This window comes from Euprymna scolopes, chromosome 26 (assembly GCF_053919585.1).
Source record: "Euprymna scolopes isolate OS-2025 chromosome 26, ASM5391958v1, whole genome shotgun sequence".
Classification (NCBI taxonomy): domain Eukaryota; kingdom Metazoa; phylum Mollusca; class Cephalopoda; order Sepiida; family Sepiolidae; genus Euprymna; species Euprymna scolopes.
Genome location: NC_136507.1, coordinates 24,207,265 through 24,232,501, shown reverse-complemented (window position 1 = coordinate 24,232,501; position 25,237 = coordinate 24,207,265). Strand labels below are relative to the sequence as shown.

General features: G+C 38.4%; 1 pseudogene; it reads left to right on the top strand.

Moving 5' to 3' along the window:
• The first annotated feature begins 614 nt into the window (after positions 1–614).
• Positions 615–731, top strand: LOC145248591 (5S ribosomal RNA; annotated as a pseudogene).
• The last annotated feature ends 24,506 nt before the right edge of the window (positions 732–25,237 follow it).

Here is a 25,237-nt window from a genome sequence, read left to right as displayed (position 1 = left end):
TCTTCTATCATATAAATATCGCCTGTCTGTTTAAATGTATGTATGTATGTATGTCATGTCATATGCTACTGGTACCATGTAACCCAGTACTACCTGCCTCATGGTCGGGTCACCGGCGACTAAACTGGTTCCCCCACCAGACTTGTTTGGTGAGGAGGGCGGCTAGTCTCCCTGAAGGATTAAAAACAAGACCTTCCAAAGGGCGAATGAACTCTTTTTCTGGGTCAACGGCCAACTAGCACCGTGTATATTTGTGTGTGTGTGTGTGTGTGTGTGTGTGTATGTGTATTGGGGTAGAGAGGGCTCCCGTAAGCCACGGTGAAGGCAACCTTTTGAGGAGAAGCAAATCTCTGATTTAAAAAACCATAAAGCGGAAGACCAGTACCCGCATTAAGCTGGTCTGCAGTTTAATTTGTTGCTGGCTATCTTGCTCTTGCTTGTTGCTGGATTTCAACATTTTGAACCGAGAGAGAGACTTGGCTGTCGTACAAAGCTAAGACTCTGTAACATCATATTTGTATAGATACTCCCTCATGCATTTGGGCTCATGGATTTTAAATATCTGAGAGAGTGGCACTCGTCTGACAAGAAGACGTTGCAATCATCATGTATGTACGTACGGCATAATCACGTTGACACACCGGTTCTCATCAGATCACCGAAGTTAAGCAAAGTTGAGCCTGGCTAGTACCAGATGGGTGATCATTTGGGAATTCTAGGTGCTGTATGTGCTTTCCGCTTATCTCGGCATTGTTTCCAGTCGTCCTGAACATCCACTTGCCACTGGTATTTAACGATATCGTCTTAGGAGAGATGTGTTCGCAGATTGCGCAACTCTTGCTACAAAAAATGTTTCACGCGCAGGCACCCTTACCGTGGGTATCCATAGTCTGTCAAGACTGAAGGAAGCCTTTTATGTATGTAGGGTTGCATGCATGTTTGTATGGCTGCCTAAAACTTTCGACAGAGCGATGTATTTTCACGAGATCGGTATCATTTTGAAGCACGACCCTATCAAACAACAAATATCGAGGAATTAACTAAAAGATCAATTTCTTCACCCTAATCTGGGCGGTTTTCTACAAGGAGGAGTCTATATATTGCAAGCCATTTTTGCAAGTCATCGTATCGGTTGGAATGACTTTGCCTACTTTTAATGTTCCGCACTTCCGGTTGCGTCATGGAGTAACGGTAAGACGTCAGATTTTTTTTTTCACTTTCTTTTCTGCCTTCGCATCACGAGTTCAAGCCTGCCTGACTACTACCACTTTTTTTTTTTTTGCTCAACAAACACCTACAAACACCCGGGCAACGCCGGGTACCTAGGTGAGTCACTCGTATTGGAAAGGTTCCAAGATGGATAAAAAGGTTCGGAATGAGTTTGCTCCCTGACAATGTTCTCCCTTTCCGCCCATCCTTCCCCATACCCTCTCTCTGTTCCTTTCTCTCTTTCTTTCAATAAAGCCATCTCTTTTATCCTCATTTATATACAGGATTGCACTCTTGCTCTCTCTCTCTCTCTCTCTCTCTCTCTCTATCTCTCTTACACACTATCTGACTTTATCCCTCTCTCAAACATTTCCTCTTTGTCTCTCTCTCTTCTACCATACAAACCCTTTCAATGTATAACACACACCCTCTCTCTTACTATCATCCCCCCTCTCTCTCATTCACTTTCTCGCCTTTTTACTTGCTTTAATCTTTATCTCACGGCCCCTCTCTTTATTACTATTGCACCCACTTTCTCTTTTTTATGATCGTCTCCCCCCTCTCTCTTTCTTGCTATTGTACTTCACCTCTCTCTCACTTCTCCCCCTTTCTTATACTGTATCTTATATGTATCTTATACTAATAAATATACGTATATATATATACATACATATATATATTTATTCTCTACCACACACATCATCATCATCATCATCATCATCATCATCATCGTCATCGTCATCGTCATCATCATCATCATCATTTCTTACCCTACAACAGAACCTTCTTTGCTCCTCAACACTTCCCTCTCACACATACTCTCATTTTCCTACTTCTTCATACCAGTATAGTTTTTTATTAAGAAGTCACCTTTATTAAGTCCGAAAGACCACTCGAGAATAACGGCTAATGAGTGTCAAGGGGATGGTAAGATAATACTGTGGTTATACGTAATAGTATTAATCGGGCAGAAATTTATTATTTAAAAGGACGGCTCAACTTTGAATTTGAGGTCTATCATGTTATAGTCAGCTGGTAAGCAGCCTCGTAGTATTGTGTTCCAGCCTGCGCATGGAATCTTCAGTTAATTTTAGGCACTGTAAGGGAAATTATTAACAGTGGTTGTTGATAGACGAGAGTTTATTGTGAATGTCATACGAGGGGGTGGGGACCATGGACTGAAGTTAAGTCGAGCACCTGCCATAAAAATAACGATAGAACGGATCTCGACTCCCAACGTCTCAACTGTGACATATAGGTAGTAGGGATTGTCTCCCTTAATAACACACACACACACACACACACACACTCCTTTTTCTCTCTATTACACACACATCCACGTTTCTTCCTATCTCCTAGCTCCTCCTTTCATTCACTTTCTCTCTCTTTATTTTTTGTTTTTCTAACACACACAATCTCTCTTTCTAGTAGCGACTCCCTTTCTATTGCATAGTCTTTTTCTCTACTCCTTGCGCGCGCACACACACTTACACACTATACATGTTGTTTCCGCAAAATCCGACACTTGACAAAACGTAAACGAAATACTAGGAGGCGCTGTGGAGTGTGGTGGCCTTGGATAGACCAGATCATCGACGGACGCCCGTACGTCTTTTAGCAAGACTTTGCTTCTGCACACAAGGTCAAGAAGACCCAGGCGTGGTTGAATAACAATGTTTTACTTCATTGGTCGTCGGACTCATGGGCGCCCTCATCACCCGGCTGCTACCCCCTTAAATATCCCTTAAATATCTAGAGCAGAGAAAAGGGTCAATAGACAAGCACATGGTCGCCAAAACCCATGCAACTTTTTGTTTTTATAGCATATTATATTTTCTTGTTGTCAAGTTTGAGAATTTGCTGAAACAGGACACACATACAAGCACCCCCCCACACACATATATATATGTATATATATGAAATAAATATATATATATCTATGATATAAAGCTGAATGTGTGTGTGTGTCTGGTCACGAAGAGGCTCCTATATGGTTGACTATTTTAAAAAAACCGATTATATATAATGATAGATGTATCGACACACAGGAATGGGTATGTTTGATCTGGCAGAATGGTGGTTCATTAAAATTGTGGGGTCTATGTTCGCGCCTGGTCCACAAAGTATGGAAATAAAAAATTAAAAAATTAAACAAAAACATTTACAATTGTTTTTGATATAGAGGTACACAAGAATACTTTGATAAGTATGTTTTAACTTAAATAGGGATGGTATAATAAAATTGTGGGGTCTGCGTTCGCGCCTGGCCTCCATAGAATGGAAATAGGCACAAACTTTAATAGACTTTTAATATCTATCTGCGTAATTATACTTTGATAATTATGTTTCAGTTTGAAGAAATATGGTACAATAACATTATGGGGTGTTCGTTCGCACCTGATCTCCATAGAATGAAAATATGTCACAAAGTTTAACAAGGTTTTATAATGTAGATCCACAGAATATTGTGATAAGTGTTTCAGTGTGAACAGGTATGGTATAATAAATTTTGGGGTTTATCCATTTTATTTTTACTTTCATCATATTTTGCTTTGGTTTTGATACCACCAAATTCAACCCAAATTTACAACCCTTCCTTTTCATAACCTATCATACTTTCATAAATCAGAGTCCATTTTCTGTAGGCTGTTTTTGAACCCAGTACACGACGGGTGCTTTTGCTAGAGTATATATATATATATATATATATATATATATATATATATATATATATATATATATATATATATATATATAAATAATACATATGCCGCTCCCCATTTGAGGATACCGAAATTGGATAAAGGGAAAATTCTTCCCAACTCGCATTTAGGTAAAACTGCAATTTCGTATATATAATTTAATTAATTCACAAAGTGTAACGCAAAACAAAAACAAATAGCAACTATATATATATATATATATATATATATATATATATATATATATATATATATAAAAATTTTGGATAATGAAAATAGAAAATAAAATTATTTATACATTCATCAATATTTTGTCTTTATTTCAAGACTTTCTCAAGTACAATATTTCAAAATATATGGTGTGTTTTGTGACGTAAAAAGTGCTTTTGTTCTATTTTCAAATGAGACATAGCACTTAGAATTCAAAATGTTTAATGCTTTCATGAATTGAATGGACTTTTCTTTTGTTTTTTTTTTCAATATTGATGTTATGTACAAAGTTTTTTTGCATATTGTGTAAATTCTTAACGTGGATCTAAATCAAACTTCTGCCCGATTTATTTGCAAATTAAAATAGATAAATTGAAGAAATCGTTGTGTTAGTTAGTCGTGTTAGAGTGTTTTTTTTTACAGGCAAGTCAGCGCATAGGGTAAGAGTTCATGCGTTTACGACGCTGGAAATTGCGTAGAAATTAACTAGTTAAAAGTGTGGTTCAACAAGAATTTGTTTAAATTGAACTTGAAGACAACCACGTTGTAGTCAGCTGGAAAACATACTAGTGGAATAAAGTTCCATACCCGGGCAGTTCTAGGAAAGAAACTTTGTTCATGGAACTTGCGTTTAGATTTAGGCACAGATGGAAGGTGGAGGCAATTGTTGACAATGGCTGTAGGTAGATAAGTGTTGTTTTTGAAAACTGTGACATGGTGCTCATACACTAAAGCTCTGACAAGCAGTTGCCATGAAAATAACGATAGAACAGAGCCAGACCCACAACGTCTCTGTGGAAAAGGGATTGCAGGAAGAAGAAGAAAAGGGCATCACCTATGAGATTTTTAAGCCGATTTTGAACTCTGTCAAGGCAGGATAGGCTGCTTCGAGCGGCTCCTCCACAGACGGAGCTACAGCACACCATTTTAGAACGTATCTCGCTCTTATACAGGTAGAGGATTGCGTCGGGAGTTAGAAACCTTCTGGGGAGGCGATCTTGGCAACTGATTTGCTGCAAGTTTTCCGTTTCAGGTCAGAAGTGAAGATCAGTCCAAGAAGCTTGTCGAAGCAGAGCGCTTCTTTGAGACTAGAACCATGCATATCAACTGGGACCAGGTGGGAAGCGGTGTTGAAAACACATAAGCTTGGTTTGAGATGCATTTGCAATGACCAGCCAGATGTTGCCCCATTGCACCACGTACTTAAGGTCGAAGGAGAGATACTCAGAGAGAACTCCGTCGTTGTTGACCTTTGAATTGTGTCCATACACGGGAGTTTCCTCTGCATATTAGTTAACAAATGAACTTAGAATGCGGTTAGAGAAATCATTGATGAAGATAAGGAAGAGAGTTGGACCTAGGATTTATCCCTGAGGCACGCCAGAGTTGACAAGCTTGAGCTTCCGACTTCTGCCCATCGACGACTACTTGTATAAACCTATTGGAAAGAAAGGATTCGATGGTTGAAAGGTATTTCCAGAAATTCCATAGCTGGAAAATTTTTGATGTAAACCTTTATGTCAAACTCTATCAAATTGGTGTGCATGGCTGTCATCCTAGCAGGAAGACTCTTCTGAAGGTAATACACAAGAAAGCAGTTTGCTGCAGACGTCAACAAAGCCCATAGATTCCTGGAATCATGCTCTATGGTCTGATGAGACGAAATTAAATTTGTTTGGTTCTGATGGCCTTAAGCATGTGTGGCGGCGAACAGGTGAGGAGTATAAAGATAAGTGTGTCATGCCTACAGTCAAGCATGGTGGTGGGGATGTCATGGTCTGGGGCTGCACGAGTGCTACAGGTTTTGGAGAGTTACATTTCATTGAGGAAAAAATTAACTTCAACATGTACTGTCAAATACTACAGCAGAGCAAAATCCTCTCCCTCCAGAAACTGGATCGCAGAGCAGTGTTTCAGCTTGGCAATGACCCAAACACACACATCCAAGACAACCACTTCTTTACTGAAGAGACTGAGGGTAAAGCTGATGGACTGGCCAAGCATGTCTCCAGACTTGAACCCAATAGAATATCTTTGGGGCATCCTTAAGAAGAAGGTGGAGGCGCGCAAATCTCAAATATCCGCCAGCTCCGCGACATCATAATTGAAGAGTAGAAAGAGCAACCCAGTGGCTTCGTGTGAAGTTCTGGTAAACTCTATGCCCAGGAGAGTAAAGGCAGCTTTGGGTAATGATGGTAGCCACACAAAATATTGAGAGTTGACATGTTGTATGTTTATATTGACAACTTTTCGTAAGGAGTGTACCCACTTTTGTTGTCAGGGATTTAGCTTTTAATGGTTATATTTTGAGCTATTTTGAGGGGAAAATAAATTAACTCTGTTATATATGCTGCAGACAGGCTACTTTTAATTGTGTGAAAAAATCATTTTTTCAGTGTTGTCCTATGAAGAGATATACTTAAATATTTGAAGAAATGTGAGGGGTGTACTCACTTTTGTGATACACTGTACTATATATATATATATATATATATATATATATATATATATATATATATATAGATTAGTGATGGGACGATTCCAATATTTTTCCCGATTCCGATACAATTACTGATTCCTTACTAACTTCCCGATTCCGATACAATTACCAGTTCCGATTTTTTTTTATGAATTTCTAAATATTTACAATAAAGTTGTAATTTTTATCCGATTACCGTAAAAACACATGTTCAGTTTGCAGATATTTTGCTCAAACGTGAAAATACACTTGTGGAGGTGATGTATAGGTTTTAGTTTGACTAATAGTTTAAAATCAATAAATATTTACTATTTTATTATTACAACCAGCTGTAGAAGATTTTGTTTCAAACAGAATCAAAACAAAAAGAGATAATTAAAGGAGTTGTTTTTACATCGGAAAATAAATGAAACTTTTTCCGATTCTGATATCTCCAAAAGTTCAGATTTTTTCGATTCCCAATTCCGATGAATCGTCCCAACACTAATATATATATATATATATATGATTTTCTCTCTCAAACATTGCCTTTTTGTCTCTGCATTCTCTTTCACACACAATTTCTATTTATATGCATACCTGCCTTTACTTTCCTCCTCCCTTCTTCCACTCTTCTCTTCCCATCTCTTAAATACACCTCAACTCAGTTTTTTTATTCATTGAGATTGTCGGACTGACTTCCTCATCTTGGTTGTTATAGTCACAACGTTTCGGCCGTTTTGCCCTCCGGCCTTCATCAGGTGTTTTGTATCGAACTGGGGAACCGTTTTTTAGGAGTCTCGAACCCAACCCTTTATTATTATTATTACGGGGGTACCGTGTTCGGACTCCAGCTAGGCTCTGGGACATAGTTGCTGATTCTCTGTTTTGAATGTTACTTTTCACTGCCTTCGTTCAGGATTGAACTCAGCACCTTTGGGTAACTGTAAACTTTGATACAACGTCTAGGACCACTCGGCCATCAATTACTTTCTCAACTCTTTTTGATACTAAGTTTCTCTTTTTTCCTCACGCAAAACCTCCGAATCGTCCCAACACTAATATATATATATATATATATAATTTTCTCTCTCAAATATTGCCTCTTTTTGTCTCTGCATTCTCTTTCACACACAATTTCTATTTATAACATGCATACCTGCCTTTACTTTCATCCTCCCTTCTTTCACTCTTTCTCTTTTCTCTTCCTATCTCTTGAACACACCTCAACTCTTTTTGATATTAAGTTTCACTCTTTTCCTCACGCAAAACCTCACGTCTTTTATATTTCTATCTTACTCACGGTCCCTGTCTTACGTTTGTGCACGCTCGCGCAAACGCACTCACAGTGTCCGTAGCTCCCACTCCCTCCCCGCTCTCTAATCTTTCCCTCTCTCTTCCTCACGCTAGTACTGCTTTTAATATACACACTAACTTGCGCGCTTTTCGCATTTATTTCCAACCCTTCCTCCTCTTTTTCTCTCTCTCTCTCTCTCTCTCTCTCTCTTTTGTCTATCACATACACTTTCGTCCCCTTTTTTCTCTCCCTTAAACACACCCTTTATCTCTATCTCTTCTCAACGCAAACACACACACACACAAACGCACACACACACACACACACACACACACACACACACACACACACACACGCGCGCGCGCGCGCGAACGCACATAACCAGTTTATCTCTCTTAAGAGTCGTAAAGGGGCCCAGCATCTCTCAGATAGCACTAAACAAAAAGGATAAATGTCAACTCAGCCTCCCCTCTCTTTAACGAGTACGAATGTTATCAATTTCGATAACTATTCCCCAACATTAATATGATATTACGTCCAACTTACACACGTGGGGAGGCGAGCATGATGTACTCCCTTTTGTATTCGACTGTTTTCTTTCCATCCACGACTCCACTATCGCGTATAAGAACAACTTCAATTCCCTTGAGTTATTCTCTGTGTTTTCCCCCATTACATTTCTGACCACTCTGCCCTTCCTCCTACCTTTATATTTCCCTTCCAATTCCCTGCTCCCACTACTCTCTCTTTTATCCACGTTCTCCTGCTCATACGAATCTTTGCATACACTTCCGGTTTTAAACATATATGTTTTTCTCCTACTATCTGTATCCCTATAATGGTTTATTCTCATCATTTTTTCATTGTAGATTAATGACATGATACATTTGATAACAATACTTTACTATAAAAAAACATCCACACATTAGAATTGGGTTCCTGCAAGTATCCGTGCCACCTACACCCACACCCAACATAGTGTCTATTAAATAAAGGGACTCCTCTCGCAGATAATTTATTTAAATTCCAAACAACAAAATACAATGAATACATGGTTACACCTATAAACGTAACCTCTTTCAAGTCTCACGCATTTTTCTCTTTTTTCTACGCACTACTGAAACGCTTCGGCTTAGTGAACTTCATGCTTTTAATATAGTTTCTTTTACTGATAACATTAATGTTTGTTAAAAATAAATTAAAAAGTCACATGGGGCAAGATATTATGATTAGACAGGTTGTACGTTAGAATGTTTGAATGTAACCAAAATCATACATAGGGTTTATTTCTCCTCTTTCTTTTTAGCGTTACACATGACTAACGGTTAAAGCTTGAATGGTTGACTCGTGTCGGAGGTTAAAACCGTGCGACCCGTAAAAACGTTTTCTCCACGCTGACGATTCATAAAAGGATCAAACATGTGCATTAGGATAACACACACTCGCGCGCGCACACACACACACACACACACACACACACACACACACACACACACACATATATATATATATATATATACGAGGTGCCTTCAATAAGTTTAAGATTTTTTCGTATGGACACTTTTATTGATAGTACACGCATGAAACTCTAGTCTCCTTCGAAGTAATCTCCCCCGACTGCAATGCATTTGCTGTACCATTCCAGCAACATTTGGAAGGCATCATAGAATTCCTCTTGCGTGAGCGTGTCAATGACCCTCGTCACAGCCTCTTTCATCTCCTCAATTGTCTCATAACGACAGCCTCTAAAGTTTTCCTTGAGGTCTCAGGAAGCAAAGTCTGGACTATACGAAGGGTGAGAAACTGTCTTTATGCCCATCTTGGCCAAATGTCCCGGTAGAAATGCCACTGATCCGATTTGAAGAGTGCTGACCTCTTAAAGTGGAATCTCTTCCTAAACTCCCTTAAAACCACAACACATTATTCCTTGTTGACAGTCTCTCCAGTGGGAACCTAGTGCGTGTAGATTCTGACCGTGCTGGGTTAATTTGTTCTGTCTGGCTTTCTTGGGCTTGAGAGAGCCAGCATGCTTCCACTAGGAGATCTTTCTCTTTGTCTCTGTGTTACTGAGTCATAACAGTAGATCCAGCTTTCATCGCAGGTCACTAGACCACCAAGACTGTGGAATCTGAATTAATCAGCTCGATCATCTCCCTGCCGTCATGACAACATCTTCTTTTTGGTCTTCTCTGAGCATTTCGGGATAAACGTCATACAAGTCTTCCGTATCGTTAGTTCTTCGCGATTGATTGTGTGTACAAGTCCCACACCGACATCAAACTGCACTTTTTTTTCTCTATAAACACACGACGGTCCTTATCCATGAAATTCTTTATTTGGCCAATCAACTCTGGTGTTCTGACTTTCTTATTCCTCCCCCACCTCTCATCGTCACTCACAGACTCCCTGTCTACTGTGAATCTCTTATTTCACTTAAAAACTGATGCTCGATTTATGCAAAATAGTTCAAATTCAATACGTTTAAAACAGAATTGTATTGCATGTCGTTCTTCTAAAGTGTCCTCACGTCCAAATTGCATTTTTGAAATTTATGTTGTGACAATCAAACTTTAGTAAACTGTATTCCACTTCCTGCTGTGGCTGTTTATTTGAATCTGAAATCATAAAAATTGGCCATTCATCTAATAAGATGTATAGCAATAACATACTGAATTTTCAAGAGTCCGAGTACTTTCCAATCCTTCAGGATTCATCGTCAGGGATAAATATAGTTTTGAACAATTTATAGGTTTTTTATGTGGCATTAATCACGTACAAAAACAGACAAAAATACCCTCATTGGAATTCTTCGGTGGGGGCACCTCAGGCAATCGGCAATAAACCAATTCGCACTTCGAAGGAGAAAGTAATGCCTAGGAAAGTGAATTACATAATTAAAAATAAAAATAATTCGTCTGCACCTATCTTGCACCCACATTTATAACCAATATAAAAAAAAATATAAACTAACTATAATACACCAAGCCTCTGTAAAAAAACAAAATGACAACTACAACAATCGCTTCTGACGACGATCGGATGCACTGATTGAAAGCGCTTGAGAAAAATTTGGCCGACCAACACCTGCTGAGTGCCGTACTATATACCATCCCAGCCGAAATAAAAAAGACTTCTCGGCGAATTGAAAAGTTATCCAACAATCGGAAAAAAAAAGAACTCAGTCGTGTAAAATCAAACGAGCTTGAATAATGACTTGCTGCCAATACACACACACACACACACGCACACGCACACACGCACATACACACACATATATATATATATATATATATATATATATATATCTGTGTGCGCACGCGCGTGTGTGTGTTTGAGTGTGTGGAGGCAACAATGCTTTATCGGTATAACGGATCGAGCCGTAAGGAAACAGCCGTTGATTAACTAAGATTCAGTACAATAATAGATTAAAAACAAAAAAACTTTTATCATTTTCTTCTAGCTGGGGATGGGGCATTCTACCGGATACCAAACATTCACCCACTATCTCATACATTCCAACCTCGATATCTTTTTAAAGGTTCTAAACGTCCCTTTACGTGCAATTGACTTAATCTCTCTTGCACTTGGTCCACTGGTATATTCGCAACGTATTTAAAAAAAAAAAAATCTTTTTTATGAGTGCAGTTGCTCCTATAATTACTGGAACGACCGAGGTTTTCCTGAGATTCCAGATTACGTATGTAAAGGGAGGAGTAGCGTATGCGTGTATACCTGATTAGAAAGAAATATCACGAATAAATAAAATAAAAGGTAGGAATAAGTCAAGGCGATTCATGACGTAGTTTTCAAGGTCTCGCCCAATTACCTCGAAGTGAGGCACGTCCTCCTCTCGGATTCGCTTACCATTCATACAGGGCAATCAAGAATGAAGAAGACGAAAGAAAAAAAAAAAAGAAAACCGAAAACCACTCGAAGCAAAAAGGATTCCTTTTCGACGGATAATTGTACCGAATTCAAGGCAGGGTTTTCATTAGTTTCGAGCGTACCGCCCTCTTCCTCTCATACCAATCCGGAACTCCCGTCTCTTCTCCTCACATCCGCCCCCACCCCGCGTCGCAGAAGCACTGTTCTTAGAAAGCGAAAACCATCAGAATTATATTTTAAAATTCCACTCATGTCGATTCGATAGGGCCGGGTGATTTGTTATGCATCGACCGTCATTTTGGGAACTAGTCAACCGACACTGTCCTTCACTTTCCTTCAAGTAGATGGATTTCAACCAAATTCATTCGATAGAGAAGATTCCCAAAGTGATGCATACTGAAAGCGTTATTCGTATTATTTTATTTGGGGATCCTACACCAGTCAGTAGAGATTACGTTAACTAGTATAAATTTCGACGAGGGTTACTGTTATAATCTTGTTCAAAATGTTACAAGACGAATCGGGAATTGAGTAGCAAAATATATTAACAAGTACATACAAAAATGTGAGTTGCTTGTCTAGTCAATGAACAACCTCGGTTGGTCCACCGGATATCGGCCCCCCAATTAATACCTTTGCCTTCCAGTATTTACAGTGTATGGATCTGTTCATTCGTAGGCCACGCAGGTAGTTCCGCACCGCCCCCCCCCAAGCTGATTACTCCGAAAGGTGTATCAGTTTATCTTTCTTTTTTGGTAGATCATAAACAAGTTCGCAATCATTCTTTTTTTTCTTATTATTTAGATTAAACGGACTACTGTTCTCATCTTGCGTGAGATTCCCACATCATTTCGGTCGATGTAACCTCCGACCTTTTTCCGGTGCATCTTGTTGAACTCGGGAATGTTTCTGTCGAACTCAGAATTCGGACGCAATTTCGAACGGAACTTTTGATTTACTTCCCGAGGGTTGCAAATTCTTGCTTCGTCCTAAGTAATTCGCAATTGTATTTTTCGGTCGCCTCCACTAAGAATTGAACTTTCAACCTTCAGGAGAATATTACTTTTACAATTGATTTTTCCAAATACTCTAACCAGACACCCAGAGATTTTTCCGAGTACATTAATGCGCCACCGGTCCTTGCAGGCCCATTCGCGTAGGAGACGTGGCGCACTGGTAAGTGTACTTGGAAAAATCTTTGGGTAGATCATGATAAAGTGCGCAACCGGTCTTTTTCTGTCAGAACGTCGTGATTCTGGTCTAAGGAAGCTCAATATCAACTGCGTCGTGAACGGTTTCAATAGTGAAAGTCCTTCCTGATATCGGAATGGCTTTCTTTAATACCAAGTGACTGTTCCCAATATTGATGACTAATAGAATATTTTACTGGGCACTTCTGCATGACAGTGCCATAAGGCGGCTGGGACGAGTTATCGATCCCTGTTCTTGGAATGAGAAATGCCCTCTACCGGAGGTTCTGTGAACCTCAAATATATCCAAGTGTCTCCCAGAACGCAAAAATATATAATAACAAAATGAATAACACAAAAATATAGGAAAAGCAAAACATTTATTGTATAAAAAATATAATTTTAATGTTTTAATATTTTTTTAAATGAATGATTTATAAGTGAAAATAAAATAAACGTTAAAAACATGAAATATTTATAGATTGTTTTTAGAATTATTTGTTTTTTTTTCTGTACGATTGTATAAAATGTAGAAACATAATTTTTTTATTGTTTTTTTTCATAATAAAATTGTATAAAAATATATCAAATATAATTTTAGCAAACTGTAAGAAAACATAATTTTAAAAACATGGAACATTTACAGAAGTTTAAGAATATGTTTTTTTACACAAATATAGTTTTTTTACAGTAAGATTGTATAAACATATATAAAAATATCATTATTGCTGTCAATGTAGCAAAATATAATTTTAATATAGAAGGTTTTATTCATTTATTTATAATTTTTTTAATAATATTGATTTTGTTTTTGTTTTTTTCAATGAGTGATACGATTTATCGACCCCTGTTCGACTGACACACGCCCTTTGTCGACCGTTCTTGAAACTAAAATGCACACATTCGCCTCATGGCACTGCCATGCAGAAGTGCCTTTTTCTGTGCTTTGAGTTTTGACATAGTTGAACATAATGAGTTGGAAGCTTTTTGGAAATATTTATGAAGATATTTAATAAAAGGCCGAACTACTTTCGACCAATGATTGAATTCTTTTTTGGGTTAATTTCTCGTTTTCGGTAAATGTTTTTCGTTATTTTTTAAAAAGTTATTTCCTTATTTTACATTTTACTGCAGTTCACTTCTCTGGAATAAATGTGACTAGTGATTTCAAAAGTCAGCTGACGGAACACGAAGCTAGGCAATAGGTGTTCCTCAAGGCCACATAGAGAGCGAACGGTGAACAAAGATTCAATAGATTAATATATTTGAAAGATACCCACTTGTCGTGTTAACGTTGTTGTTCTCTCTAACGGACAAAACAGTGCTGGCTGTCAGTACACGCTACCAGGTAAAAAAAAACCTCGTGGAGTAGAGCTCATTGGCTCGACAATTTTCACAATGTTCGACTTTCAGAAGAGATAGTAAAAGAGAGTAGACTCGCACTGCTCGTCAAGCGGCATAATTGCCAATTGCAACGCGTTTGTTCCTTTTTCTAATTCTTCTTCTTCCTCCTCCTCTTCCTCTTCTTCTTCTTCTTCTTCTTCTTCTTCTCCTCCATTCTTCTTCTTCTTCTTCTTCTTCTTCTTCTTCTTTTTTCTCTTCCTCTTCTTTTTCTTCTATCTCTTCCTCTTCTTCTTCTTCTTCTTCTTCTTCTTCTTCTTCTTTCTCCCCTTCCTCTTCTTCTTCTTCTTCTTCTTCTTCTTCTTCTTCCTTTTCTTCTTTTTCTTCTTCTTCTTCATTTTCTTCTTTTTCTTCTTCTTGTTCTTCTTCATTTTCCTCTTCTTCCTCTTCTTCCTCTTCTTCTTCTTCTTCTTCTTCTTCTTCTTCTTCTTTTTCTTCTCCTTCTTCTTCTTCTTCTTCTTCTTCTTCTTCTTCTTCTTCTTCTTCTTTGTCCTCTTTTTCTTCCGATCTCAATCTCTATATATGTATTTGGGTCCGTGACGTCACGCTCACGCCACACCTCAAAATGATGACGCGATTACACGTTTTCACAGTGTTATCCCTTGCAGACTTTAGCCACCACAACATAACATAGTGACGGACATCAAGGTACATATGCTACAAAGCGACCAATACAAAAATATAATTCAAAGTATAAGATTGGTGTAATTCGGAGATCGCATATTTGCTTTATATTAAGAATTTTTGGATATAATGAGCGTCAGGAAGGAAAGTTTACACCTACAACTAAGCTATTGTTGGTTTTTATTAGTAATCTTAGTACTGTAGTTAGATAATGAAGTAAATAGAGACTGTATACTAAGAACAATAAACTAGCAATTCCATAAGTAAACAAAAACTAGTAATAGGTGGCCTTGTCGCGTTCCATTCCTCATGATCATCTTCAAAATGAATGGCGAACAAAAGATTAATCTACTATAATATTAATAAAGTAGAATTGTTTTTGCTTTCTGAAATCATATATTATAGCACTGAAAACACAGGCGCCAAACAATATCCTAATAGAGTCACCCTTCTTGCAAATACCTGACAGTGTTTCCGAAAATGATTACTCAGTTGCTGATTTCCTATTTTAAATCCGACCAAACAGATTCTCCCAAATAAATCGTACTTGGAAGGGGTAAGAGTAGGGTTCACTCTGTAACAAAAATCTGAAATTAAATTTCCTAATTTCCTACTTTTAATCCGACCAAACAGATTCTCCCAAATAAATCGTACTTGGAAGAGGTAAGAGTAGGGTTCACTCTGTAACAAAAATCTGAAATTAAATTTCCTAATTTCCTACTTTAAATCCGACCAAACAGATTCTCCCCAATAAATCATACTTCAAAGGGGTAAGAGTAGATTTCACTCTGTCACAAAAATTTGTCATTCCAGTTCTTAATTTCCTACTTTAACTCCGACCAGATTCTCCCAAATATATCAAACGGGGAGGTACGAGTAGATTTCACTCTGTCACAAAAATCTGTCACTACTGCGAAAACTATTCCACTAGAGCCTTTTCAGAAACGTTCGTTGATGCATCGTGTTTACATTCCGTGTCATTATCTTTCGTGCATAACGCCTACTCTACGTGAAGACGCACCGTTTTCCTTACGCTTCCATTTTTACTACGCTGGTAACATGATTGGTAGTTCAGCGACCTTCCATAGAATACGGAAACATATTTCTCGAACACTTACAAACATGTCTTGTATCATCTAAAGGTACTTTGTGCGTGTGTGTGATTCATTCCGTATGAACTCCTAAACAGTTGGGCTGACTTAAAAAAATTCATGCAAATGTACTTTATGTGTCTGGATCTAAGATAGGTTTTACATCGAAATGCCTTCGATAAGTATCAATAATCAATAATCGAAAAAATCCGATGAAAGAAGGAACAAGATGTTGACTTAAGTTAACGCCTTATACAGCCTAACATCACAAGTACATTTGAGAAGTTTTATTACCAAGCAGAAAGGCCCGACATATAAAATCAACTGTAGGTTCGTTAATATGACAGAGGCGCGTTCGAAATGTATGTTTTTGTTTATTAAAGTACAATTGACCATGATACTTGACTTTTACATTGTAAACTTTAATTCAAACCATTATCACCGCACAAGTAAAAAGGCCCGGTATTTAAATTCAATAGTAGGTTATTTGATATGTCAGGGGAGCGTTCGCAATGAATGTTTCTGTTTAGAGCACGATTGAGCCATGATAGTTGACTTTTGAATTTTTAACTGTAATTCAAGCCATTTTATAAAATCAACAGTAGTTTCTCGACAGTACATTTGAAACTTTAATTTACGCCATTATATATGAAAAAATATAAAGCCAACATTAGGTTCTCTACAGTGCAATGTAAACTATAATGTAGTCTAGCTTAAGTCACTGCGAGGAGGAATCTGAAGCTTCCTCTAAGTGCGCCAATTTGACAGAAAAATGGTCAGTTTCTAGGATTTCGATGACAATAAAACATGTGAGGGTTAACTATCCACTGATCCTCATTCAATTACGGTCAACGTCCGGTCTCTCTGCTAGTTCATTATAAAACAACGTGGCGTCGGTCAATACATGGATAGGCTAGTGCATTAATATATAATACTTTAACTTTAAAAAACACGGAAAAATAAACCGTAACTACATGTATTATTACCAGCATCCACCGGAGTCACATACATGGTTCTGGAGGAGCAAAGATAATAGCAAACAGCTGTTGCAAGAACGCGCGTGGATTTTGTACAATCGTCCAAATAAGTGCATATTTACTTCCTTCCTTCTAAAGTAAGATATGGCACAAGGCCGGAAGTTGAAGACAGTCAAGCAAGCAAGTCTAAAGAAAGAGCTCTCTGGACTTTGAAAAAATTCCTGCATTCGCCGGTCGGGGCGCTTCAGTCACTAAGCAATAAACCTACTCCACGCCAAAGAGAAGAGGTAAGGCCTGAGATGGTCGGGTTTATAGGGCTATCCACGATCAGAACCACAGGGTTAGGGATAGAACACAAAAATCGTCCAGTTTTCGTTAAACTGATTGCCGGGAACGTATCCTCGACTGGTATTTAGAAAGTCAGAATATCTAAATAGCCGAGAGAGGGGTTATCGAAAAAAGCTAAGCGTGTGATAAGATTGTTTGGAGGAGTTGTTACGTCTTGAGCATATGCGTCGGCTTGTGTGTGTCTGGTCGTATTTACGGGTAACATTTCCGTCATCGTTAATGTCAAGCAGGGGCATTGGCTGCTGAAAATGAACGCTTGTACAAAACAACGAACAAAGGAATTTTTTCTTATAAAAATAAAATTATTTTATCAACTGTTCCTATTTACAATGCCTCCACACCGGACAGAGTTAGACACCAGGGTCGTTTTTTTTAACGTGGAGAAAAGGAACAAAAGTAAAAATTGCCTCAGTCGTGAAGGATTTCTTCTCCACTGACAGAGAATAAGAAATTAAAGTGCAGCACCTGAAGAACAGATACTAGACTGTGATCTTGTCCCGAAGGCCAAGTAACCGTTAAGGAGCAATTTCAACTGGACCCAACGCGAGTTGCCAAAGACTGCTATGAGCCCGTGTTGTTCGGAGTCCAAGCTTCTACTGTTTTACGATCCGATTCAATTCTATATTTCTTCATTAAAAAAGAAATAGAGGAAGTGTGTTTGTGTGCGAGATAGATAGATAGATGAATAGATAGATAGATAGATAGAGAGAGAGAGAGAGAGAGAGAGAGAGAGAGAGAGAGAGAGAGAGAGAGGGGGGGAAACTTAGAGACCAGTTATAAAAAAAAAAGTGAGGGTATTAAAAATCATGAACAATTTGTTGTCACTTAGGCTCCAGGGAACGCCACCTGACTGATCACGGATAATGAGTTGTGTGAGAACGCCCGGCCAGCGAATAATAATAAAGATTTGATTCACCTCATCTTATATGTTATGTAGGTTTTTTGTTTTGCTTTGTATTATGTATAATGTCAATTTTCTACGCTGCTTCATGCATCTATATCTTGAGAAATTGGAAAGCGAATTTCCATTTCGCAACTTTCGCACGCAGTTCAAGAAATTAGTTCATCTCAAATGATGATGCCTTTATATATATATATATATATATATATATATATATATATATATATATATATATAGAAACGTACATATATATTAATAAAATGTACAGGTAGATATATACGTATATATCTACACGTATATATATATATATATATATATACACACACACACACACACACATATATATATATATATATATATATATACATACATATATGTAAAGGCTTTCTTCAGTCTTGACAGACTATGGATACCCACTGTAAGGGTGCCGCTCGTGAAATTTTTGTGGCAAGAGTTGCGCAATATCGAACCACACCTCTCCTGAGTCAACATTTTGAATACGAGTGGCAAGTAGAGGTTCAGGACAACTGGAAACAATGCCGAGATAAGCGGAATGAACATGCAGCGCGTAGAATTCCGAAACGGTCACCCATCTGGTACTAGCCAGGCTCAACGTTGCTTAACTTCGGTTATCTGACCTGTGTTTGAATTTTTATTTATTTTTTATTAGCGAGTATTTTTATTTTTTTTACATAGGCATCACCACTTATCAAGGCCAAGAGGCCACTCAAGGATAAGGGTTAAAGAGTGTACAGTAGACAAAGGACAAAATAGTAATCATTAGTAATGAAAATTTGGTAAATTTGATAACTTATATAGAACGGCTCATCAGAACTTATTTACGTTAGACTTGAACACAACCATATTGTAGTCAGCCGGAAAGCAGGAAAATGGAAGACAATTCCACAGGCGTGCAGTTCTAAGTTCATGGAATCTCCGTTTAGGTTTAGGCACAGATAAAGAGTGGGGGGAATTATTGATAGTGTGTACAGCTAGGCGAGTGTTTCTTGTGAAAGTTTGGCGAGGGGGGACCATAGATTGAAGCTCAGTTGAACACCTTCCATGAAAATAACGATACATCAGAGACAAACTCGCAACATCTCTTCTGTGAGATAGAGGTTGCAAGGAAGAGAAAAGGACATCCCCTACGAGGTTACGAAGTCTATTTTGAACTCAATCAAGGCAGGACAAGTCCTTTCTAGTAGCTCCTGTCCAGATGTGGCAACAATATTCCATCTGTGGACGTACCTGGCTCTTATATAGATAGAGAATAGCATCAGCAGTGAGATATTTACCGGATCGATAGAAAGATCCCACCATTTTTCCAGCGGACTTGGCAACAGATTTGATTACGTGTTCCATTTAAGATCAGGAGTAATGGTCAAGCCCAGAAGCTTGTCAAAGCCTGAGGCCTCCAGAAGACGAGAGCCATTCATTTCAATTGATGCCAGATGTGGATCAGAATGTTGATGATGTAAAGAGAGAAGCTTGGTTTTAGATGCATTAAAAGTAACCAGCCACTCCTTTCCTCATTGTACTACGTGCTCAAGATCAGAGGAGAGAGAATCGGAGAGAACTTGGTCGTTTACTGTCTTAAATGTGCTACCATAGATGGTAGTGTCGTCAGCATAAATGTCTACAAATGATGTAAGGATGTGATTTGGAAGATCATTAATGTAGATCAGGAAAAGAGTTGGGCCCAGGATGGACCCCTGAGGGACACCAGCATTAATACTGTGAGCTTCTGATTTTTGCCCCTCAACTACTACTCTTAAGAACCTATCAGAGAGAAATGATTTAATAATTGAGAAGACATTTCCAGCTATACCATAGCTAGAGATCTTATGAAGTAAACCTTTATGCCATACCCTATCAAAGGCCTTAGATATGTCAAGAGCAATTGCCCTAGAAAGGTGGCCTCCGTCGAGAGATTTGCTAATCCTATGATATATAACTGTAAGCACATCTGCTGTAGATCTAGCAGAACGGAAACCATATTGAGTGTCACTAAGAAGGTTATTTTTGTTGAGATGGTTGATTACTTCTGTATTTAACACAGATTGGAGCAATTTACTCATGACGCACAGGAGACTTATTGGCCTGTACTGAGAGGGGGATGAGCGATCACCTGAATTCTTAAATACAGGGCAGACTGATGAAAATTTCCAGGGAGATGGGAAACTATTCTCCTTAAGACAACGTTTATACAGTTTTGTAAGTATGGGCGCTAGTTCTGGTTGAAGTTTTTTGAGTACTATAATTGGAATACCGTCAGGGCCAGTTTCTTTACTGGAATCAAGGTTTTTGATTAGCTTGGCAACATCACGTACAGATATAGCGTGTTTTCTGATACAGGAGGAAATATTGGGGGTTGGCGGCCTTGGTCGCAAAGGGTAGAATTAGCTGCAAAGTTCTTGCCAAAGAGTTTGGCTTTGTCTGATGCTGACGAGATTACCTCAGGACCATTGATAATAGTTGGGATGGAGCACACGCTTCTGTTCATGATTCTGTTTGCTATTTGCCAAAACTGATGGGAACCAAGCCGCTGCTCAGCTACTTTGGACTTAACAGATTGAGCATACAACTCTCTAGCGTTCTTTATTACTTTCTTACAATGGTTGCTGGCAGTCCTGAAAGCGGCTTTAGTTTCCATACATCTATTACGTTTGAAGCAGTGGAAAAAGTGATTTCTTTGCGCAATGGCAGCAGCACATTCTGGAGAGAACCATGGCTGGCTTCTTTTATTTCGCCCCCTGAACGTTTTCTCTTACTGTAAGAAAAGAGTTATTTGCACTTTTGTTTACATTTTTCTTCGCCCAAATTTTAGGACGTTTTTACTTTTTTATTTTTATTTAAATATTAATTATTATTAATAATTACTACGTGCATAAAAGTAAGTTATCTATATGCATGCATGTTTCGGAGTTTATTCCTCATCAGTATAGCTAGACTTTTATTGATAAGGTCCGTTATAGGTTCGATCCTTGTCAATAAAAGTCTAGCTATACTTCGAAACATGCATATATATAGATGACTTACTTTTATGCAGGTATTAAGTATTAATTAACAATTAATATTAATATTTAAATAAAAAAAATATATGCATATTCTAGAAGTGTAAGCCATTTTGAGTTTCAGAACAGTTTCAGATGGTTCGCTGTTACACACACGCTGGGAGGTGACTTGTTTGTAGCAGACAGTTCCACAGAACAAAATATTCTTACCGTGTCGAAACCCGGGAAAGAACATGTGAAATTGTTCCAGAAAAGGTTTAATATTTATGAAGCAATTCTGGTTTCTGATTGTTTGGTAGCAGAACGTGAAATTATTTGATTCGTACGTTCTTAGCAGCATCGTTTATAAATAGAATCGTCCGACTGTGTGGGATCATACCCCATTAAAACACTCTTTTGATGGGGTGTCTCCTAGCGGCCTCGGCTGCATGGAGACAGGGTAGTACATGTCAAGGATTCGTCACTTGACACTCAGCCCAACAGGTGAGGGGCCGGGAACCGGCCCAGCACCTGTTGGACTGAGGTACACCGCCTGGGTAATACCTAGGAGGTCCACCCTCCCAGGCCTTGCCACCGGGCTTTCCGGTGGGGCAAGTTTATTGCTTGCTGCCTGAGGCGCCCCGACCGGGGAATGCCGACGGGGTTACTCAGGCAATTTTTAAAATTGCAGGAGTGCCCCTCCTTTAGGGGAGCCTGCGGGGTTCCCACTTTCCGGCCTTGTGCCACATTTTGCTGAGGTGGGCAGCAAATAAATATCTACCCCATTAAAACACTCTTTTGATGGGATGTCTCCTAGCGGCTTCGACTGCAGGGAGACAGGGTAGTACACGTCAAGGATTCGTCACTTGACACTCAGCCCAACAGGTGAGGGGCCGGGAACCGGCCCAGCACCTGTTGGATTGAGGTACACCGCCTGGGTAGTACCTAGGAGGTCCACCCTCCCAGGCCATGCCACCGGGCTTTCCGGTGGGGCAAGTTCATTGCTTGCTGCCTGAGGCGCCCCGACCGGGGAATGCCGACGGGGTTACTTAGGCAATTTTTAAAATTGCAGGAGTGCCCCTCCTTTAGGGGAGCCTGCGGGTATCCCTCTTTCCAGGCGTGTGCCAAATATTGCCGATGTGGGCGGCAATTAAATATATACCCCATTAATAGGTCCAAAATATTGCAACATATATATATATATATATATATATATATATATATATATATATATTTATAATTTAAATATTAATACTAATTGTTAATTAATAATTAATACGTGCATAAAAGTAAGTCATCTATATATATATATATATATATATATATATATATATATATATATATATATATATGTCTGTGTAAGAGTAAAAACGAAAAACAGAAAACGTGAGTTTAATCAAAGTAGGTTCCATCTGACTGAGCATGTCTCTCCAAACTTAGATATTGTAAAATCGTGTATGTACTATGACTTCCGATGAAAGTTGTATAAAGTTTTATGAAAAAAATCCAACCGTTTTCTATTGTTATATATTTATGACGTGCTTCAAATAGTGACGATAAACGCAGACATACAAAGATAAAATGGTGTATTCTTTTTACATATTAAATAGCTAACAACCCGGCGTTTCCCGGTCGTACAATAAATCTTAAACATTATATTTTAATTTAAGCAGATTGCGTATGAATTATTATAGAATCAATCCTCTATTGATTATTATATATTACAAGAATAATTAGCTCGGTGGACCAATTTCCAAATTTCCAAAAATACTATAAAAATAATAATGATAATGTCGTTCATCAAATTCCGTCTTTGTTTGTTTACAATATTACGTCAGCTGATGTTTGGGCTTGACAATGAATACCCTGGAAAAGTGACTTCTGATTAAGGTTTAGTTAAAAAATATGCGAACGAAAAAATTATTTACAGCGATTTAAAATGCTTCCTCTTTTTTTAATCGTAAATTGAACTTATAAGAATATATTAAAATAAAATGGTGAGGTACATCCGGGCTTGAACAGGGGGATCGTTCGATCTGTAGCCGAATGCTCTACCATTAAGTTATATCTCCAGATTATAATCAACATGCTTTTTAAGAAGGAATGATTTGCTGAAATGTTCTTATTTCCTTTGTCAGTGTAACGTCAAATATTCCCCTTTAAAAATGCTTCTTTTTTATCTATAACAGAGGAAAGGTATTTGTTGGATCGGATTTTCTTTTAGATTTTCGATACTTATCGGTTGAATTTATTTACAAAACATATCTAAGAACACTGCCAGACCTATACATTCGCTTTGTGTGAAATTTGAAACAGATAGACTCAGGAGTTTCGGAACCTATATGGAAGAAACTCTCTCACTCACACAAAGTAACTCTTATATAATGGTAAAGATAAAGATTATTTTTAAGCAAAAAAAAAAGTAATTTCGAATAATATTACTTATTTGTATTCCCGTTTACCTCTAACGAGACACGTCACTACTTAAACGTAAGGGACTACTATTTGGGACCATGCGAAAGAAAGATTAACTTGAGATAAAACTTCTGCATATCAGTAAAGTCAGGGAAGCAGGTCGCAGGAAGGAAATTCCAAAGTCTACCTGCTCCAGGGAAGAAACCATTAGAGTAGAGTGCTTTCTGGCACTTAGAGACAGTTTTGTTGGTAAGCGTGTTGGTTGAGGAAACCTAACAGCCAGCCATTGTTCTCTCCAGAATGTGCTGGTGCCATTGCGCACAGAAATCACTTTTTCCATTGCTAGATGTATGGAGAATAAAACCGCTTTTAGGACTGCCAGCAACCATTGTAAGAAAGTGATAAAGAACACAAGAGAGTTGTATGCTCAGTTCGTCAAGTCCAAAGTAGCTGAGCAGCGGCTTGGTTCCCACCAGTTTTGGCAAACAGCAAACAGAAGCGTGTGGTCTATCCCAACTATCATCAATGGATCTGAGGCAATCTCATCAGCATCAGACAAAACTAAATTCTTTGCGAAGAACTTTGCAGCTACTTCTACCCTTTGCGACCAAGGCCGCCAACCCCCAATATTTCCTCCTGTATCAGAAAACACGCTATGTGATATACAAATATTTGTACGTGATGTTGGCAAGCTAATCAAAGACCTTGATTCCAGTAAAGCAACCGGCCCTGATGGTATTCCAATCATAGTACTCAAAAACTTCAACCAAAACTTGCGCCCATACTTACTAAACTGTTTAAACGTTGTCTTAAGGAGAATAGTTTCCCATCACCCTGGAAAATCTCATCAGTATGCCCTGTATGCCCTGTATTTAAGAATTCAGGTGATCGTTCATCCCCCTCTCAGTACAGGCCAATAAGTCTCCTGTGCGTCATGAGTAAATTGCTCCAATCTGTGTTAAATAGAGAAGTAATCAACTATCTCAGCAAAAATAACCTTCTTAGTGACACACAATATGGTTTCCGTTCTGCTAGATCTACAGCAGATGTGCTTACAGTTATATCTCATAGAATTAACGAATCTCTCGACAGAGGCAACCTTTCTAGGACAATTGCTCTTGACATATCAAAGGCCTTTGATAGGGTATGGCATAAAATCCCCAGCTATGGTATAGCTGGAAATGTCTTCTCAATTATTAATCATTTCTCTCTGATAGGTCCATAAGAGTAGTAGTTGATGGGCAAAAATCAGAAGCTCACAGTATTAATGCTGGGTCCCTCAAGGGTCCATACTGGGCCCAACTTTATTCCTGATCTACATTAACGATTTTCCAAATCACATCCTTACGTCATTCGTAGACATTTATGCTAATTACACTACCATTATGGTAGTACATCTAAGACCGTAAACGACCAAGTTCTCTCCGATTCTTTCTCCTCTGATCTTGAGCACGTGGAACAATGGGGAAAGGAGTGGCTGGTTACTATTAATGCATCTAAAACCAAGCTTCCATGTTTACATCATCAACGTTCTGA